At 45.5% G+C, this 21153-nt stretch overlaps 1 long non-coding RNA gene across 1 annotated transcript; it reads left to right on the top strand.

Moving 5' to 3' along the window:
* The first annotated feature begins 10029 nt into the window (after nt 1-10029).
* On the top strand, nt 10030-19192 carry LOC123352977. The gene is made up of 4 exons (XR_006574341.1): nt 10030-10137; nt 10902-10998; nt 14284-14360; nt 17470-19192. It is a non-coding gene; the product is annotated as an uncharacterized LOC123352977 (long non-coding RNA).
* The last annotated feature ends 1961 nt before the right edge of the window (nt 19193-21153 follow it).

Genomic DNA, 21153 nt, shown 5'->3' with positions numbered 1-21153 from the left:
CAAGGTAGGAAGGAGCCTATGCTTTTGAAGCCAGAGGATCGGAGTTCTAGCCTCACTCTCTCCAAGTTGTCAAGCTATGCAACATATAGATACATGTGACGTTATGAGATGGGCATGGGTTTGTTGCAGTATTAATATTATCCCCATTTCACAGATGGGGAAACACAAGCACAGCAGAGTTAAGTGATTTGCCCAGGGTTACACTGCAAGTCAAAAGCTGAGCCAGATGCAAAACCTATGAGTCCTGATTCCTAGCCCCACTCCTGTTCTGACCACTAGACATGCAGGGCTAGATTCTCCTCTCATTGGTTTTATACCAGTGTGGCTCCATGGAGTTACTCCCAATGTACATTAGTGTTAGCTCAGAATCAAGTCCATCTCCCTGCACTGATGTCCGATTTGCTGACATCATACAGGAATAAAAAAGTCTAACTGTCTTTTTGTACAGTACCTAGCAGAAAGGGGTCTTGATCTATGAATAGGGCTTCTTGGCACAGTGATAATACAAATAATAACAATCAGAGGGCATAACGTCTGCAACGTGCTGTTTTCCTGTGTTCATTAACCTTTTAACCAAGTTGCCAGTCTGGGTGCCCAATTGTACTTCGAGTTACAAAGCAATGAGGGGTGACCAGCTGGAGAGATGGCACTGTGCAAACTCTCCTATCACTGTCAGTGCTGCTTTTGGCAATCTCAGGAAGTGGTACGCGGTGTGAGCTGATGCTACATGAAGCATGTCCAACAGGCTACTCCCTAACTTGGGAGCTACTGTGCTACCCCAGCAAGTGGAGTAAATCAGGATGACTCAGGTCCCTCTGACAGCAGCTGTCATATTGAGCGAACCCACTCCCCCAGCACTGCTGTTACTGTGGACCAGAGAGATTTTGCAATACAAAGCCAGAAAGATTGTGTTTAAAGCAACCGAGAGAGAGAGAAGTATCAGGGTAGGAATCCTAAAAACAGTTAAACGCCTTCACATTTTATTAAATTGCAGCAAGCATGGTTTAGTTTGGACATTAGGACAAACTTCCTAACTGTCAGAGTGGTTAAGCACTGGAATAAATTGCCTAAGGAGGTTGTGGAATATCCATCATTGGGGATATTTAAGAGCAGGTTGGACGGGACGGTCTAGATAATACTTAGTCCTGCCTTGAGTGCAGGGGACTGGACTAGATGCCCTCTCGAGGTCCCTTCCAGTTCTATGATTCAGTGGGACTAACAGCAATCTACTGGAAAGAGACAAACCATTTCGCTGTTTCCCTCACCACCACCTGGTTATTCCGTTTGTTAAAATCCTAGCTTCTGAACCTCTGAGTAAGTGCCATTCAGAAGGAAATATGGCTGTACGCTCTTGGTCTGATTTGCCACTTGTACACAATCTTCTTGCTCCTCCATACAAAAGGGAGCCTTGGTGAAAGGGAAGATGAAAAATGACTCAGTGACTGTCTAAACCTCCAGTCTCAGGCTGGTGAACTATGAAGGCTGACACATGTTATTTAAAAGTAGGATGACGTTGTGTATAATGCAGGGGTTGGCAACCTTTGAGAAGTGGTGCGCCAAGTCTTCATTTATTTACTGTGATTTAAGGTTTTGCGTGCCAGTAATACATTTTACATTTACAGGGGCCGGTGGACGGAACCCCAGACCAGCAGCGGGCTGAACTGCTCAGCCCGCTGCTATTCTGGGGTTCTGTCTGCCGGCCCCTGCCAGCCAGGGTCCCGGCTGCCGGCCCCGCTCAGCCCACTGCCGGCCGGGGGTTCCGTCCATCCAGGTCAGCAGCAGGCTGAGCAGGGACAGCAGCTGGGACCCCGGCTGGCAGCAGAGTGCCACTAAAAATCAGCTTGCATGCTGCCTTTGGCACGAGTGCCACGGGTTGCCAACCCCTGGTATAACGTATCTGAAGTCCTTTATATGCTAATGACTAGAGGAAGGTAGAACAGACTGGGTAAGAAATAAGCCAAAGTAGCATGTTCTTCCCACTGCCTCTCACGCTCAACTCCTTCCCAAGATCCTTCTATGAGAAAAACTGGACCTGGATCCTGTTTCGGGAAGGTTTGAAGATGATGCAGAAATTAATCTGAACCTGAATTTCATGACATTCTTTGATCTAAGAAGTAGTTTATTGCGTGTATCTGTAATATTCTGTGATGTCATTGGACTCAGTTAACCCCTGGTGTAACTCCACTGCCCTCAGTGGAGTTGCACGTGCAATGAGTTTGGCCCACTGCATTTACTAGTAGCTTCTCTTTTACTTCCCCCAAGGGTAATAGCTGTAATTTTTTCTGGTGGCTTTTTTGAACCTCAAATTTTATTATGGGAGCTGCAGCTTTATGCAATTTGTGATTATCTGTTTTCCAAGCATCCCAATTTAGGCATCTATTACAAAGGCTTTACCCCAGCCATGCCACATCCCTCCCCCATCACAACCCTTCACCATTTCCCAGTAACTTCTGAGAGGCACTGGTGACATTTCTGTGCTATAGCCTATAGGAACTCAGTAAGGATGAAGATACAGTAAATTCCCATTTTTAACTAGAGAGGGGCCAACTCACAAGATTCAGATCGAGGTCCAGATTTTGAACTCACCAAAATTCAGAGGCACTCACAGATGATTCATCTCTTTGTGACGATGGGCTAGATGCAAAATTCAGATTTAAATCCGAGTTTGGATTTCATAGCATCTGCAAAGTTTTGGAGATGCTCATTTACACCTGTGCAATCCCACTAAATGACTGGAACTTAGCTAAGAGCAAGATGCACTCTATTTTCCTCTTGGCATTGCTGTGTTGTCTGGACAAAGTTAAGAGTAGTGAAAGGCAGCAAAAACTGACGTTAGCCACTGAAGTCTGTAGCTCAGACTCTCAATGCACAAAAAAGGCAGATCTGCTGAGTAAGAGAGTGCCAGTTTTCTAGAGTCTCTTTTCAGAGCAGAAACAGAATTTAAGGAAAAAGAAATAAAGGCAACAAGAGGGAAAAACACATTTGAGTCATTTTAAAACTAAATCAAATAAAGCCCACAAAAATACAATCCTGCAGCGGCGAGGAACACAGAATGGTTGATCTAATAGAATATTTTCATCTCCCTAGGATTATTCTGTAGCTCTCCTACATGCCAGATTGCAGAGGAGCGGGTTATATCTTTGTTCTCAGCAGTTTACAGGGCTGATTCATTTAGACTCAAAAGAAGCTATGAAAATCTGTCAAAGTTCTTTGCTTTTCTGAAATAAGGGTCCAGTGCCCATGAATGTCATGAGGAGTCTTCAGTGGACATTGCATCAGGCTTAAGGACCTTATTTCATTTGGGAAGTGAAGTGTCAATAAATACCGGCTTAATATATGGATGCATGTGTAATGAATGTACTGCTGTGGAACAGTGAGATTTTCCAATGCAGCCCACAAAGCTCTCTGGGGAGTGACTGAAAACAATGTCAAGTGCTTGCATGTTTGAAATGAGTGGCAAACTGGATCCCAGCAGAAAGGTTGACAGATGCAACTGAAAAAATTGATGGTGAGGCCCAAGGAAAGCAGTGTTACCAGGTGGCCAGTAGCTAGTGAAAGGAACTGGGAGGCAGGATTCCTGGATTCTATTCAATTCCCAGTTCTACCAATGACCTTCTGAATTGCCTTGGACGAAGGGAAATGTAGGCAAGAAGCCTTGGAAGGCTTGGGTCAGGGTGCAGGCAGTTCCCTCTAGAGGGAGTTATATAGACTACTTGCCTAAAGGATGCATAGGCAGGAAAAGCCATGATGGCGTCATGAGACGGGAGATGGGTACCAGCGAATGAGCATCCTTGCCTCAGTGTAACTCACAGCAGCATTCTTAATGATTCAGCAATCGGAGCGTCAAGACTATGCAAAGGGGAGCCCAGGTGAAATCTGCCCAGCCAAGATGGCGGTAAGGTGCCTGTAAGTGATAAGAACATAAGATACAGAACATTACTATGCTGTATGCTGAAATAATGAGCCTGCCTGGACACGTGTATGAGATATGCTGGCTGGGAGCCCAGTTAGTCCATCTGGTTACAGTGATATACAGAAGGTGAACATACAGGCTCCCAAAGGTGTATTTTGCTTGCAGATCCAATGCCCTTCCACATCTGTAAACCCATGTATGTGCATTGTTACAGCTGCAAAATGGGAAATGAATGACTGCCACCACGAAAAGACCGCAGCATCCAAGGCACTTGGAGCACATGTGCAATTGTGCAGATTGCCTGGTTTCAGAGTGTGAGAAGTATGGATACTCCTGGCTATCTTCTTCTTCACATCCTTGTACAGTGAGATTAATAGAAGGGGGAATGCTTGACATATGTCCCCAGAGCGTAATGTAAAGTAACACTTGCTTGTATAAGAGCCATGCAAAGCTAATTTAATAGATTCAGGCTAAGTATTAGATTTGCATGGAACATGTCTATCTCCAAAGTCTATCAGTGCTTTCCACATTACAGTTATCACTTGCAGCACTGACAACAGCTTGAATATTTCTCCTAAAATGTGATCCTTACCAGCTTTATTTGATTCTCCTGTTAAGTCATTTACCAAGGGATGAGCCTCTTGCTTTGATTTCACTGGAGATATAGTACTGGTGAAGCTGCTACATCATTACTATCTACTGCAAGCCCTAGAGACTTGGGAAGTATCTGACATGCTTTAACAGACAAGGAGATCACCTGTGCCTGACCTGGGATCTGTGCAATCCCATTAAGTCCCACTGCCTTCTAGGGGATTACATGGGGAGTAAGGCAGCCCAGAATCTGACCCAAAATGTTCACTACCCAAATCTGCAGTTCTTCAGTTTGAGTGATCGCTTTGCTGATGGGAAAAGGCATTAAGGACAGCCCTGAAGACTGAAGGATTCCACTGATCCACTGACCAGGTAGCAGGAGTGATACCGAAACACCATGACCAAAGTCTGTATGAAAAAGTGAGAAAATTAGATCAAACTTCAACCATCTTTCAAGGCCTTAAACTCTTTATAGCCCAAAAAACTGGAGGGTTTGGACCATCGCTGTGAGTGAGTATTTCAAAAGTTTCATTGTTGGCTTAGGTAAGTATGATCCCATTGAAATCTGCAGCAGTTTGACTGTTCACTGCAATGGAAGTGGTTAGGCCAATGCAGACCACTTTTGAAAATACCACACTATTTCTTTTTAAGTTAGGGAAGGATACAGGCCAGCTGTGATGGTGTTTTTGATCTGTTCACATACATCCTTTAGGAAGTATACAGAAACCAACAACTTGTGGCGCACAGATCATGGAGCAACAACCAATCAGATGCACTTTTGATCATAACTGACCCATGTTGGCTTTGACCTTGGGTGACATACATGAAAAGCTCTGCATCATCTAGAATGTCCAGGTCCCTAGAGCTTCTTCTCAACATGAACCTAACCCACATACTCCCTAAATCTACAGAGTCAAAGGGAGAGATTTATTCAGATTGTATTTACAGCAGCAGCAAGGAAATGCATCACTACGATAAAGGAAACATCTTACATTTACAATACAGCCTATGAGAATATATAAGAAATATGAAAGCCCCCAAGAGTGGTCTAAGCCTATGATCTACTTGTAACATGCAAGATACCACGACATTGATTAAAACCAAATTGTGATGTCTCCAGAAAGGTGTTAATCTCTTCTCTCAAGACAGATTTTAGACCTGCATAATATGAAATACTATCTCATTGCACCAGGTTTTTGTACAACCATACTGCAAACCATACCCATTTAACTCCCCAAAACCTATGTAACCTGCTATACACATGCATAACATGCTACACTGAATTCCAGGCACCCATCAGCATATAAGACAAGCACAAATACCAGTGTACCTGACATATACATCTAAACCAATCCAAATGCGTGTGCAGCTAGTGGTGTTTAGAAGTAGCCCTCCAAATACATGTATTACCTATGAGCCCATAACAATTCTATACTCGTATATTCATCTGTGTAGTTACCTGTTTATGTCTCTATGAAATACAATCTGCTTTAAAAAAGAGACTCCTTAGTAGGGATACATACATGCTGGTTTTCCTCGATCACAGTACTGCATTGTCATGACAACATGATGCTAAAGGCTCATGCTAAGTGGAATACTCAGGATAAAAGCTTTTGCTTACGTAAGTGAATTGGGCCGGCCTAGAGCAATAAGCAATGGCTTCAGAATCGCACTTGAACTGAGTCGAGGCCCACAGAAAACGTGCACAGCACCATAAGTGAGAACATTGTATCCAGCAGGCACAGTATGGAGAAAGAACTATGCCAGGGGCTCGCAAATCCTTCTATAGTGTGGGATCACATCTTCAAAAGAAGGTTCAACTGTGAGCCCGACTGCACGCCCACACAGGGGAGTAAGAGATTATTAGGCGTCCCCTTAGTTCTCTGCATGGGCCACCTGCATTGCCAGACCTACACAGGGTTGAGTAGGAGCTGCTGCTAGGCTGCTACTCCCCATCCCATGCAGGTGGGCAGAAGTGGATGGAGCCTTGGAACTGTCCCCATCCCCAAAACACAGGCAAGTGTGGCTAAATCCGTGCAGTCTGCACCAGCCAAAGGGCAGATGAATCTTATTTTACCCCTGGGCAAGGGACTAGATTGTGACTCGGAGTCACAATGTAGCCGCTGCTCTGTTCCCCGGGCATTACTCAGGCTGGATTGCAAAGTGCCCACCCAGACCAGAAAGATTTGGGCCCCTTCCCTTCTGATCAGCTGGATACACCTCCCCTTCTCACGACATCCGTTTGGCAACAATAATGGCTTACATGGAAAGCTGATATTGGGAAAGTAACGTTTTTAGCTGCCTCTAACATGACAAATGCTTTGTCCTGTTTGGAGAAAGCTAGCCACACTCTACTTTTGTGCGCTCTTCCCTTCTACCACCTTTTCAGTTTCCCTTGGCCACAGAGGAGGAGGAGAGCCAGCACCATGTGATCAGCCAGCTCTCCACAGACCACCAGGTACTCTGGGAACTACTCAACCACACAGAAAGCAGCTTTCGCCTCAGGGTTAGAGGTCCATTAAAAGAAATCTTTTCTGGCTAATTATAAAATTATCTTCAGTTCAAAAGCAGGCAGTCACTTTTAAGAAATCAGAGCTCATCAGCAGTACTTACTAGTATGGTCCAGCGGATGAGAAGGTACCTCATTGGGATCCTAGCTCTGATACCGACATCCTGTGGGATTTTGGGTAAGATACTTCTCCTCTCAGAGCCTTGGCTTCCCCATCTGAAAGACAGGGATGATAAAGTTTACACATCTTTGTAAAGTGCTTTGTAAGGGTTAAGTGTTCTATCTTCTTATTGGCCTATATTTTCGCACTCACATGGGTAAAGTTAGGCCCTAAATCAATACTTAGGCACTGAAATAAGAGGCTCAACTTTCAGAAGTGCTGACTATCCTCCGCTCTCATTACCTTCCATGAGAGCTGTGTGTGTTGTTCACTTCTGAAAGCCCAGCCACTTATTTAGGTGCCTGACTTTAAGCACCCTGGTTTGAAAAAGCTGACCTGGATTTAAGTGACAGCTTCTTCAGAGAGTCCTGTATCTTGAAGATAAAGACCTTCCTCTAGCCAACACCCTTTCGTAAAGCATTTTTAATACAGACACTGAACTGTACCATGTTCTGGTCTTAATTATGCATCAGTTAGCGCTCCACAGTTATGGTTGTGTTTTGCATTTATACAAACACTGAGGCTGGAGACAATAAAAGAACATAGCCGGTGTGTGGAAGTTGATTCAGAGATACAGTTCCACACCTTCTTAGCTAAATCATGGGGAAGAAGAAGAATTTAGTGCTATCTAGCTTTGAACAGCGAGTCTTTCCATGGATCAGGATAAGCCTCCTGCTATAAACTCAGAAGCTTTATGGATTTGCAATGGTACCCTGATTTCTTAATATAAACAAACAAATGGGTTTAGCATCTCCTAGTGAGAAGGCAGTCTGGGTGCTGGGTGGGGGATGAGTGTAAACAGCTCTGCCTTTCTGTCAAATCAAAGACACCCCACTGGACCTGGGAAGCCAGTGGATAATGTCTGTTGTTCCCTTGCTCAGAATCAATGCATTGGCAACACTTGTGAAGACACTCTCCATAGGATACTGCAACTTCAAAGAGACTGACAGATAATACAGGACCTGCTACGTGATTTGAGTAAACAGATACAGGACAACGAAAGAAATCCCTGAGCTGCAAGTTAGGGCCCTACAGACTAGCCAAACCTTGGAGAAAGAACTAAGACGATTGGGGAGAAAACAAAACAACAATTTTCCCCCAAACCTCTGCTCATTTCCAGTGCCACACTGGAACCATTAAAGGGAGCATCTGTGAATATTTGAATTGTTCCTTTAACTCCCACTAACCCCAGGGTTTTTCCCCCATACTCATGCAGACACTGAGCCCACAATGCCAACAATCCCCTAAGGAAGGCAGCTATTGGGGTAATTACGGCCTGACCAAAAGTCTTGTGAGGGAGCCTGTTCTCACCCAAAGCTTCCAGACTCCTGACGTTCAGGTGAACATCTGAGCTTCTGGGTGCCAAGCTGAACTGAACCCAAATTCTAAGTAATCTGACATTTCTTATTTTAACGTCCTTGATAGTCCTGACCAGGCCTTTGCAACCACCACAGAAGAGACTCTGTCCCAAGGTTTACACTGAGTGCAGTGCATGCTTGGACCGGGGATGAGGGGCTACTGTGCAGACGATATGCCGACGGGCTTCATGACCATGATCGACAAACCCCATGGTTCTGTATTACCCCAAGGCACAGAGCCACAGTTCTTTGAGAGAAGCAGCTCCCAGTCACCTGGCACACCTTGCTCACTGACACAGAGAATGCACCCTAAACACAGGGCCCCGTCCTGTAAAGTGGAGGCCACCTTCTGCAAAACGCCAAGGGCCCCATGGCGCTAGCACCTTCCAAGATTGAGACCATCATCTGGAATGAAGCCTGTATTTAACATATCTCTCCCTGCTCCAGCTAGATAACTGACTGTAGTTATACAGGCTAGATGGTTCTTGTGCTCTCATGTGACAGCCACCCAGGGAAGTAAGATCTTGCTACAGCTCCCCATATGGCTGCACAGAACCTGCCCAGATATCAATTGCAGATGTGGTGCAAAGACTAGATCCTGCAGTCACTCCCCATGCAAGAAAGTATGCAGGTAGGAGGCAGAGAGGAAAAAGAAACAGATGGAGCCTGTAAGGTAGAAGTCAAATGGCCCCTAGGAATGGGTTTCACAGCTTCCTTCCAGGGAGTAAATTAATCTCTCTGAATAGTTACAATTCCTTCCTTCTCCAGACACCACCTGCAGTGGCGCAGCTCCCCACGGCTCCTTACTCAGGACTGAGCTGCATAGCTCCATAAAGCCCACAAGCAGCTCAGCAGAGCTTAGGTCATAGTTTGCACACTTGGGTGAGGAAAGCTAAATACGTTGGTTTTCAGATGCCCAAGGAGCAGACCGAGGAAAGGGTTAGTTTAACAGTTTGTCATTTATATTTTAAAAAGAAAAAAAATGTATGTAAAGTTTCAAGAGAAAGACAGAGGAGAACCCAGTTGCACAGGTAACATCTGCCTTTCCCCCTCGAATTGCTTTTATCGCAAGTAGCAAAAACATCAACACTCTTACCGGAAGGCAATAGTTTGGTGGAACTTCCTCTAGAATTAAGAGAGCCCCCCCCCCTTACACCTAGCTGTTGGACTCCATTTTGGCTTCTGGGTAGGGCTGCAAAGGGCTGCTATTTATAACTTTTGCAGAACACCCACTGGTGTCAGGAATGCAATACTGCACGGGCATGGCAGCTCTCCACTGAAGACTGGGAAAACGCTAAATATTTAACAGTTTGCTTGTTCTATGTTCAGTTTGTTTATAGGGGCGGTTTGCTGATAGTGACCCCTTGCCTCTTTCTGGCCAAAAGAGGGGGTAATGGGGAGCATCCATACAAATAAGAAAGCAGGGGAAAAACATCCCTGCATGGAAAGGTGAAGAGAGCTGATTGGCCAAAAACCAATAAAGGGTGGAACCAAGGGACTCTAAAGCTGGTCTCCAGCTCCTCTCCCCCCATATCTTGTAAATGAAGAGTTAGTGTTGCTGTAATTTTAGGTTAAAAATTTCTACTAATGCTTTCCTGTCCTAAAGGTAGATATTATAAAGGAATGAATGTTTCATTTGACTAGTACTGTTGAGATTCTGTAAATCAAAATGTATTTCCTATTATATTTTTTAATTCTTTGTTTCTACAGTATATTGACCTTCTTCTATCCTATTGCTCAGCACTGTATTTGAGTTTCTAATCCATATTTCCTATGCTACAATTATTTTATTTATCCTGAACATGGATAAGATTTACTTTCACTAGGGTTTCCCCATTTTGCATTGCAGGAGACAGGAATTTTTGAGTGAAATTCACCTTATCCATAAGATGAAAGTGCTGAATGGGGGATAAGTAGCTAAATAATATTACAAGCTAGTGAAAAGTTAGCTAAATAAAGGGATCGTACATGAAAGGACGACTCTATTTCTGGAACTTTGAGCAAAACCAAATACAATCAACTTTTAAATAACCTTCACCCTTTTGCTGAGGCGGGCCAATACAAAACCATGATCGACAAACCCCATGGTTCTTTATTACCCTACAGCCCAGAGCCTCAGTGCTTTAAGAGAAGCAGCTCCCTTGGAGGAGGGTTGCATAGATGCTGGTTCTTCTCTACAAAGTGATGAATTTCTCCCTCTGGTTCGAGGGTATGTTCAATGCCATTTCATACTTAAGAAAATAGTTGCTAAATTCTACTACTAAGAGCTCTTATTCTATGATACTCATGTATGTGCAATTATTTCTTGCAAATGCTTCATAAATGCTCTGAACTTTAAAGAACGTTTTTTGTTTTTTTTTATAACCACAGCTCATGATGGCTCCAATAACTCACCAATTTACTGTATCTAACCTTCTGGGATAGCTCCAAGAATGGAAGCTGAAATTAAACTGTGTGTACGCCTACCGTAAGTATGTTGTTGTTTCTAGTAAATAACTCTAGTGCCAGCAATGTAGCTGACATGCTTCAACTGGAAAATATTTGGTGACCCTAGTTTGCTAGTCCAACTGCACTAAAACTGAAAGAGAACCTGTTTTGAGTGGGATGAAGGGAAATACCCTTGCTGAGTATAATTCACCAGTGGAATTCATTCCCTCAGGGGATCCTTGAGACAGTTTAGCAGGCCTCAAGAAAATAATTAGATGTTTGAGCAAGAATAACCTCCATGGGATACAGTCACTTTAACTAGCTGAGACAAACTCATCACAACTCCTGGTTGGGGTAAAATTCCCCTCAGTGCAGATTTGAACAAGGCCTATGCACCCCTTAAGCTTTAAATAATATATAGGATCTGCATGGGTTTTCTGTGGGAGGGTGAATTTCACTTTTGAAGGGGAAGAGGCTCACCAAGTCAGGCTGCTGTTGGCAGACCTGAAAGACCCTGCTTGAAGTCTTGGTTGATGCGGCATGCGGGCAGCACCCCACAAGCCCTCAGCACTACTGTACCCCAGAAAGGTTAGGCCCAAGTAATGTCTTCGGCCCCAGTAGAAAACGTGAGCTTGAGCTAGGGGGAAAAGTTAGAAATGGGTGTGACTGAACCACCTCTAAATGCTGAGCAGATCTGCATCCAGCTCATCCCTTTGCAGTTTGGGTCTGTCGCTTACCACGTTTTGTATTTCACAAGCTGTTCTATGGTAGAAGATGGGGAAGAATTCCCATCATCATTAGTGCATGACTCAGACCTAGGGGAGAAGGTGTCTCTCTATTTACCTCTCTAAATATCATTGTCAGAGGCAGAGCACCTGACCCGTGAAATCAATTGCCTTCTCCAATATTAACTCACGTTAATGGAGTTGCAGCAGTGGTTGTACATTGGAGAAGTGGCTTACAGCGCTGCTTTCAGCCCATACCCAAAGTGTGACCAAGTGAAACTGGAGGTGGCTCTACATTTCAATTACACATGCCTTGCGCCTTGTCTAAACATAGCTTTTGTACTGCTATCGCTATTTCAGTTAGGGGTGTGATCATTACTGAAATAGCCTTTACTGGTACAACCATCATCATGTGGCTGTAGTTATACTGATGTGAAGGTGATTATTGTGGTCTAGCTTATTTCCTTTTCTGTACAGGAATAGCTGTACCAGTATGAAGACCTTCATACAGATATAACTGTCCTTGGTTGGGTACCACTTTAACTATAGTGAAAGCTCTAGGAATTTGCATAGACAAGTCCTTAGTTCAGGAGCAGAACTCACCTTTTCGGGCTCTGCCTACTCCACCTGAAGTGGAATATGCTAACGAGCCTCATTTGCTTTGGCAGGTGTCTGTTTTGTGGTGGTCTTTTTTCCCCAGTGTAAAACAAACTGATCAAAACATCCTAGTGATGCCAAAACTGAAGGGTGACAGTAAATGGGTGAGAGGATATAACCAAACTGCTGAGTTAGAAAGGCAGCAGATTGGGAGGAGACTTAATACATATGGAGTTCTACGGGGGGAGAGGACATAACCATCAGATCCAAAATGGGATGGAAAACCCAAGTAACTGAACACACCATGTTAAAGGATTTTTACTTACATAAAAATATAGGACAAGATGCAACAACATCTACTTTAGTTTCCCCAGGGAAGTTGTGGAAGTGGAGTCAGGATGGAGCAGGTGGCTAATGAAAATCTCAGTCTTAAAATGTGGTTCAGACTATAAAAATGCTTGATCAATTAACTAGAAATCTGAAATGCAACTGATTAGTCATATGTTACTTAGTCAGGTGAAGCGTATATTTAGAGGTGTGATTTTTGTTAGCATGCTGTATTGGGTTAGAAATAAACAGACCTGGAATAGGAGGGAGTTAATAACTTTTGCAGTTTAACAGAATTGTTCATAAAAAATCTCACTTCAAATTACAGTCAGAATAGGAATGTGCCTTACTTCTCTAGGGGCAATATATTTGCATATAGCTGATAAGCAGCAGCTGGACAGGAGTAGCCTGGGTACTTGGTGCCTTTGCAAATCAGGTCCCTGGTGCAAAATGAGCAAGATGCACGTTCTTGCCAAGAACTGAATATTGCCAGCCAGTCTATGCCTGGACTTCCCATTGAGTTCTATAGATGGAGTGCATGGAATCTGTCTGAAAACAGTGTAGAATCAAAACCTGAGGAGCAGCAGTTAGCATCCTACATGCTGCATCCTTCCCCTCCCACCAGCTCTTCTATCTTGTAACCTTCATCTTACCACCCTCCTCCTGCACCTGAGAGTCTGCGACACCACGGTGGTCATCGAGTCAGCACCAGCCCAGTTTAGCATACGCCTAAAAATACGTAGTATTTATATCGCCTTTCAGCTATAGATAGCTAAATGCTTTACAAAGGTAGGTAAGCATTATAAACCCTGTTTTACAGGTGAAGAACCTGGACACGGACCTTGAGTCACCTAATGTTAGAAACACAACCAGCGATCCCATGATGATTCCTGCTAGAATAGGAAACAAGGCTCAATATGCTAACGGTTTTCAAATAAACATATTGTGCAAACTCTGTGGGGCAAAGACTATGGCCTTCTGTGTTTATACACAGTAAGGGGCCTGACCTTGCTTAGGCCTCAGGGGGCAGTAGGGAATCTACTGTAACACAGTAAATCTTATCTAACGAAGATTCTCTATTTCAAATAGGTCACGCTCCAACTGAGTGGTTGTATGTCAGCAGGGCACTTTGAGACCCTTAGGAAAGAAAAGCACTACATCAATGTCAGATTTCCCCCAAAAAACTGTTGTTCATCCATTTGGTCTTGTTCTCACCAATGCCCAATTTTGCACTGATTTGTTCAGTCTAATTAGTTGGTGCTCAAGTGGGTGTATGTATTTGTATACTACCCCAATCCCACATGAAAATGGATGACTTGGATCATCAGCATTCTGTTCCATCTATTTTGATGGACTAGGGAAGCTCATAAGCTGGTAAAACCATAAAATATCAACTGACCTTTCCACTTGTAGTGGTAGAGAGCAATTAAGACTAATTAACAGAAGACCAAGACCTAAAGAGACCCTATAACCTGAACTGGTTAATTTTTTTTGTTTAAAATAAACCCTCTCTCCCTCTGAAGTGGTGCTGTACATCACAAATTAAAAGTAGCTCCTGCTCATAGGGGGAAAATAACCTTTCATTCAAAGGAGGTGTTAAATCACTCGAATTAATGTTCCCTTTTTGGGAAGCACATTCCTCACCTATCATTCATGGTTGCTGTTGATTTTTACAGTGACTAATATCAGAGGGGTGAGAAAGGAAGAACAGAATGGTATGCACACCGGAACTGTAAATTCTCAATGGACTAAGGTGAGCTAACAAAGCAATAGTCAAAATAACAGCTTACTCGTTTCAGCACTGTCTGATCACAACAGTGGAGCTGAGCTGCTGTGGCTTCTATCGGCAGCTCTACGCTTAAACGCTGCATCGGCCCAGCTGCACTGGTGATGCTCTAAGCCAGGGTTTTTCAAAGTTCGGGTCGCGACCCACTACTGGGTCACGGCATGTCAGGCACTGGGTTGCTCTGGTCAGCATCACTAGCTGGGCCGTTAAAAGTCCCATCGGTGGTGCTGCCCAGCTAAGGCAGACTAGTGTCTACCTGCTCCGACACCGCGCTCTGCTCTGGAAGCAGCCAGCAGCTGGTCTGGCATCTAGGCAGGGGGGCTATAGGGCTGCATGCACTGCCTCCGCCCCGAGCACCGCCTCCACACTCCCATTGGCCGGGTGCCTACGGGTGAGAGCCGCACGGAGCCACTTGCTCACTTCCGCCTACGAGCCGGACCTGCTGCTGGCCGCTTCCGGGGTGCAGCGTGGTCCACAGTACTAGGACAGGTGGGAAGCCTGCCTCTGCACTGGGGCTGCGCTGCTGACCGGGAGCCACAGGAGGTAAGTCCGTGCCCCAATCCCCTGCGCCAGCCCTGAGTTCCCCAAACCCAGAACCCCTTCCTGCACCCCAAACCTGTCATCCCCAGCCCCACCCCAGAGCCTGCACCCTTCTACACCCCAATCCCCTACCCCAGCCCTGATCCTCCCCCCAAACCCAGAGCCCCTTTCTGCACCCCAAATCCATCATCCCCGGCCCCACCCCAGAGCCTGCACCCCCACACCCCCGAGCCTTACCCCCTCCTGCACCTCAACCCCCTGCCCCAGCCCTGATCCCCCCAAACCCAGAACCCCTTCCTGCACCCCAAACCTGTCATCCCCAGCCCCACCCCAGAGCCTGCACCCTTCTACACCCCAATCCCCTACCCCAGCCCTGATCCTCCCCCCAAACCCAGAGCCCCTTTCTGCACCCCAAATCCATCATCCCCAGCCCCACCCCAGAGCTTGCACCCCCACACCCCCCGAGCCTTGCCCCGCTCCTGCACCTCAATCCCCTGCCCCAGCCCTGATCCCCCCAAACCCAGAACCCCTTCCTGCACCCCAAACCTGTCATCCCCAGCCCCACCCCAGAGCCTCCACCCCCAGCCCAGAGCCCTGACCCCCTTCTACACCCCAACCCCCTACCCCAGCCCTGATCCCCCACCAAACCCAGAGCCCCTTTCTGCACTCCAAACCCGCCATCCCCGGCCCCACCCCAGAGACTGCACCCCCACACCCCCGAGCCCTGCCCCTCTCCTGCACCTCAACCCCCTGCCCCAGCCCTGAGACCGCTCCCACACCCTGAACCCCTCATTTGTGGCCTCACCCCACAGCCCTCCTTCCCGCACCTCAACCCTCTGCCCCAGCCTTGAGCTCCTCCCACACCCCAAACCCCTCATCCCCAGATCCGGTGGGTTGCGAGGATCAACAATTTTCTTCAGCCGGGTCTCCAGAAAAAAACTTTGAAAACCACTGCTCTAAGCCAATGGGAGAGAGCTCTGCCGTCGGTGTAGTTAATCCACCTCCCTGAGAGCTAGGGAGGTCAACGGGAGAAGCTCTCCCGGTCCTGTCAACATAGTGCTATCTTCCTGGAGTGTTAGGTCGAGATAACTACGTCTTTCAGGAGTGTGGATTTTTCACACCCCTGAGCAATGTAGTTATAACAATATTAGTCTGTAGCGTAGACCAATTCGTCTACACTGCAGCTGGCGGTGTGACTGCAGTACATGAAGACATAACTGAGCTAGGTTTGATCTAGCTAGCTTGGGTACAATGCACCATGGAAATGTGCAGTGCAGATCAGAGCTTTGTCTCTCTCCTGGTGCTTTCATCAATATGATGGAAATCTGATGCAACCAGAGTGATGCAGCCACCTGATGGGATGTACACAGGGGCGGGATTCATAGAAACAGTTAGGCAGCAGGAGGTATTTAAACAAGGCTTTCTTCTTTCACTGTTAGAAATGGATTTAAATTATTGATCCTCTGAAAGAGGCTAAAATCAGTCCCTGCCAGTTGTGGATGGACAAATGCTAAACCTGCCCAGCTATCGGTCAATGGGTATTTCTTAAGTGCTTTGGTACATCTTCAGCTTTCAAGTGACTTCGTGCTGTGATAGTCTGCTTCATTCATATTTCATTACGTTCCCTTCAGGAAAGCATGCTGTTTTGTGTTGCAAAACTAGCTTCACTTGCTTTTAACATGAAAATATCATCATAGGCTTGCAATATTGTAAATTGCTGACAGCACAACAGAGCAGCAATAAGATGGGTGGCTATAATATAGTGATAGGGAGAGAGAATTTGGGCTTGGACAGATGTGCCCAGAAGTTCAAATGCTTCAAGAGCCACATCTCAGCTGAACCCCGTAGGCCCCTAAAACTGGGGCTTTAGGAAAGATCGCACAAGGAGGACCACTGTCCTAACAGGAGAGGTAAGAGAGAAGACTCCTGTCAGACTAGGGGTTTTTGAATGCTCCTATATACTCTGAGGCACTAAGATCCAGAATGCGTTTTAAGTATTAGAGACAGAGGTGCAAGACAGTGGAGGACTTAGTGGACCTGCTGCTTCAGGACACTGAAGCAAGCTTCTAATACTAGGGTTACCATAACCATACTCTGTACAGTACACTGGGCCCTCCCCAGAGATGGTTACAGCCCAGCTCTGACTAATACAATCCATGGGACAGCAGGACAAAGGCAAGAAGGCAAAGATGTGTAATTCAGGAAGCTTGGAGGCTTCCTCAGCGCCATAGGAGAAGGAAGGCACATGTTCAAGCATCAGGGTGGCATGAAAGAAAGCCTGAGACAGGGAATGAGAGGAGAAGAGGGCGTTGGGCCCAGGCTAGGGGCTGAGGTGGGAATAGGGAGCCTTGAACTGGAAGCTAAGAAGCTTGAACTTGAGGCAGAAATAAACAGGACCCACGAAGAGGGTTGCAGATCGGGATGGCTATGTGGCCAAAGCAGGCAATGCTTATTTCTCTCTGAACCAGTTTTGCCATTCCTAACTGATGGAGGTCTGACGCTCTTGCTGGCCCTCACACTACTTATGTTTTCACAGATTCTAAGGCCAGAAGGGACCACTAGACCATCTACGATCAGGGCACAGAATTTCACTCAGCTACCCCTGTGTTGGAACCAATACACTGAGTTTGACTAAAGCAGATCTTCTAGAAAGGCATCCAGATTTCGTAAAGCCCTATCTAATGGCATCAGATGAGAAGATCATCATTTAAAAAAAAAAATAAGATCTTAATCTTTACAGGTGTGGAGAAAAGCTTGAAAATGTGACGAGCATAGCCTGGAGGCTCAAAAAGCAGAAGACAATAGAAAAGCATCTTTTTTTTTTTTAAACCAGTACTTTACATCCAATCACAATATTGAGTCTTAACTCAGGATTTTTCAATGTGTGCGGTTGACAATACCATGTGGACATATATTTATATAAACAAACTGCAGCTTTCTTTCAAAGAAAGAAAATGAATGCCCTTCCAATTAGTGCCAGCTGGTTCGCTGAGGTTTAATTTTCACATGAAAATGAATAGGCCTAAATATGAACTCATAATACAGACTAACAGCTGTACATAATGCCTCTTTGAAAAGATCTCACTCCTATTCCACTATATAGAGCAAAGTGGTGGCTCCCAATTGTGGTAACTTGATGCTTATTTTTTATGATAGTAGAACCTGCAAGCCCCCAATGAGATTGAGGCCCCATTGCATTGGGTATTATACAAAACCCACAGTGCCTACTGTGAAGAGCTTAGTCTAAAGCAGCAGGGCAGAGAAAGGGCGGGTGAAATCAAGTAGCAGATTCCCATTTTATAGACAGAGAACAGAGGCACAGCTTAAGTGATTTACACAAGATGATTTAGGAAGTCTGTGGCACAGCCAACCCTGGAAGCTGGGACTCATGCCAATGCCCGAGCCACACAATCTTCTTCCGTCAGTGTTTATTTAGATCTAATAATTGTGGCACTTCCACTTGGTAAATACCTGCTTTAAGTGACTGGTAGGCAGGGCCTTTTTCAGGTGGCTTCAAAGCCCTTTCCCTTTTTCAAAGGGCTGTTTGGGTTTTGCTAAGTCTGGGGGGCTGGAGGGGATTTGTCAGCTGTTTCCCTCTCAGCTCCTCTGCAACACGAGTCAGCAACTTGTGAGACATGACAGCTTTCCTCCTGGCTGCTGCCCCTTCCTGTGACCCACTCTCCTTTTTAAGCTTGCTTCCTCCAACCGTGTGGTGTTTGGTGAGACTGAGCCCAGAGGAGCTCGTTAGCCACCTCCTGATTGGGATGGGAGCATAGGACTGAAGCCAGTTGGCAATGATCTACAGATGATATAAAAATGTCAGTGTCCTTCTGTTAGGGATGTAACACGGAGGAGGAGGAGGAATTTCACTGGAGCCACAAGCCAGGTCTGTAGCAGCATAGACCAACTTAACACAGGTTGCAAACATGGTTTAAGTAACTAGAAGGACTATTGGTGAGGAAAGACAAAAAGAGCTAAGTCTGTATAGTTTTCTTAACCTGAGTGTAAGGGAGCTGACTACAAGTGCTTGAAAGGCATAAAGGGAGAAGAATTGAAGGGGTACTAGCATGACATTAAGAAAAGAGGGAAGTGAATATCAGGGGAAATATGCTCTTGGTGAAATCCGTTAGACTCTGGTATGATCTGAGGGAACTGACAGAAAGTCCACGGGTAAATACATTTAAAACTAAACTTCAGAGAGCACTTAACGGAAAACTTTATGGAACAATCTTGCATTGGCAGACTGGTCAGAGAACGGATGGCCCAACAGATCTTTTCATCCTTAAGGAAATGCCTGTGATACAAGAACAAATGCTACTAACCACGGGGTAGGGGTGGTGGGGTATATTTGGGCCGGGGGGGGGGAAGGATATATTTCCCCTCACACTCTTCACCTTCAATTGGTTTTACACTTTTGATTCTTTTAGGTCATCCCTGAGAAATGCCACTTCTGATGGGGCTTCCTGAGGTGCCCCCAACATGGGATTGGGCTACCCATTCACAGAGCCTGCCAACCCAATTCAGTGTTGCCTCTTCGTACAAATATATATTCAAATATCATGTTTTGGGGGGATGGAAATCTGTCTGGATCCTACCAACATTTAAACACATGTAGTTTGTGCCTCATTCCAGGGACATTCCAATGGTACACAATCACAGAGCCTCTCATTACCATTATACAAACATCATTATGGAAAATTACAGTTAGCCTATCCAATTGTAGCACTATTACACTACTGTCCTTGAACACCAGAGTATAGATTACATCTAAAGACACTCAGACTGTCCTCTGCCAAGACAGAAAATAATGACAGTGTATATCAACATAATTGCTACAAGTGACTGGCTGCCTCATTTGAAGGATTTGTCTGAGGTTGCTTGTTTAATTTCACCGAGAATAGAAATGTCTCAAGTGTCATGCATGGAAGTCTGGGTAGCATCAGCTGTCAATTTGTGAATCGAACTGGGTGTCCCTGGCTACCAAATCTCTTCCCTCCCTTCCCCTCCTCTATTTCTTTAAGGTATTGCTGTTGTGTTGGGCCTAGGCAAGGAGGAGCATATCTCTGTCTGAAAGATACCATGATGTCAGGCTCAGAATCTTTCTATTCCCAGGCAAGATCTTTCAAGGCCTCCAAAAGCCATGGCTAAGGGAGCATCCGATTTGTTGTTGGATGGAGCCTCACAAGCTCCTGGGTGTACCGTGCTACATACTAGCAAATCAGCGTGGTGAAAAAGCACCAGCAGTACCACTGCTATCAGTATTATATCTAGGTGACAGACTCTGCCTCCTACTCTATCCCCAGTGCTCTCACCCAGGTACCGTAGGTAGCCATAGGCCAGTTCATTCCATGTGTGAAAGAAAAAACACCCAGCTTCTTAACGTAGGTTTATCTCTGCAAGCAACAGGCCTCACATAATGAAACAGTATGTTCCCTGCACGATAGGACGCCTTCTTTCCCTCACCTAGACCAATTTATATTGTCCCCTACTTGCTCTTGCCTTGTGTTCCTCTGTGTACACTCAAACATGTCCTGGTGCTTGGGCTGCTGTGAAGGCCTCTGGGGTTTACCGAAGGCAGGGCTTGAGCATTCCTACAGCATTTGATAGCAGATGCTGGCTGCTGGAAGTGAACCGTGAGCTTGGTAATGTTGTCCAAGAACTGTTTGAATGTGAAGTAGTATTGTCAATAAATAACAGCTAGCTTGGAAGTTATCTGTGCACTGCAATCCCCTCCATGGCCACAGGGAACTTCACAGCAAAAGCAGGGATAAGATTCCAGCCCTGCAGAGCTAGAGAATGCACCCTTAGCAGTTGCATAGGGACTGTGCCCCACAGATGAGTAATTTGGAGTCTGTGCCAGAGACACAATCCAGCTTGCACAGTGGTGGCAGTGTACTATCACCCTGAAAAGGGGCACTTCCTTTCACAGTGGTGTTTGTCTGTCTCATTCCCTTGTAGCCAATTATTTACCTGTTCTCTCCAGTAGAAGGATGCATTTTTGATTTGCTTCTTGTCAATAACAATTCCTCTTGCCCCAGAGCAGATCAAGAGCCTTAACTTTTTTATACAGCAGTTGCAGAGAACACCCTCAGGTGGGTTTGGCAAGTCTCCCTTGATGTGCAATTACTGATTCCTGACACATTCAGTTGCATGCCAGCTATTTATGGAAAGGAATCCTCATTCGCATTTCATCCTTCCACTTCTTGAATTACCTTTCTGC

Source organism: Mauremys mutica, chromosome 19 (genome assembly GCF_020497125.1).
Source record: "Mauremys mutica isolate MM-2020 ecotype Southern chromosome 19, ASM2049712v1, whole genome shotgun sequence".
NCBI classification, from domain to species: Eukaryota; Metazoa; Chordata; order Testudines; family Geoemydidae; genus Mauremys; species Mauremys mutica.
This window is presented reverse-complemented; position numbering and strand designations above follow the sequence as displayed.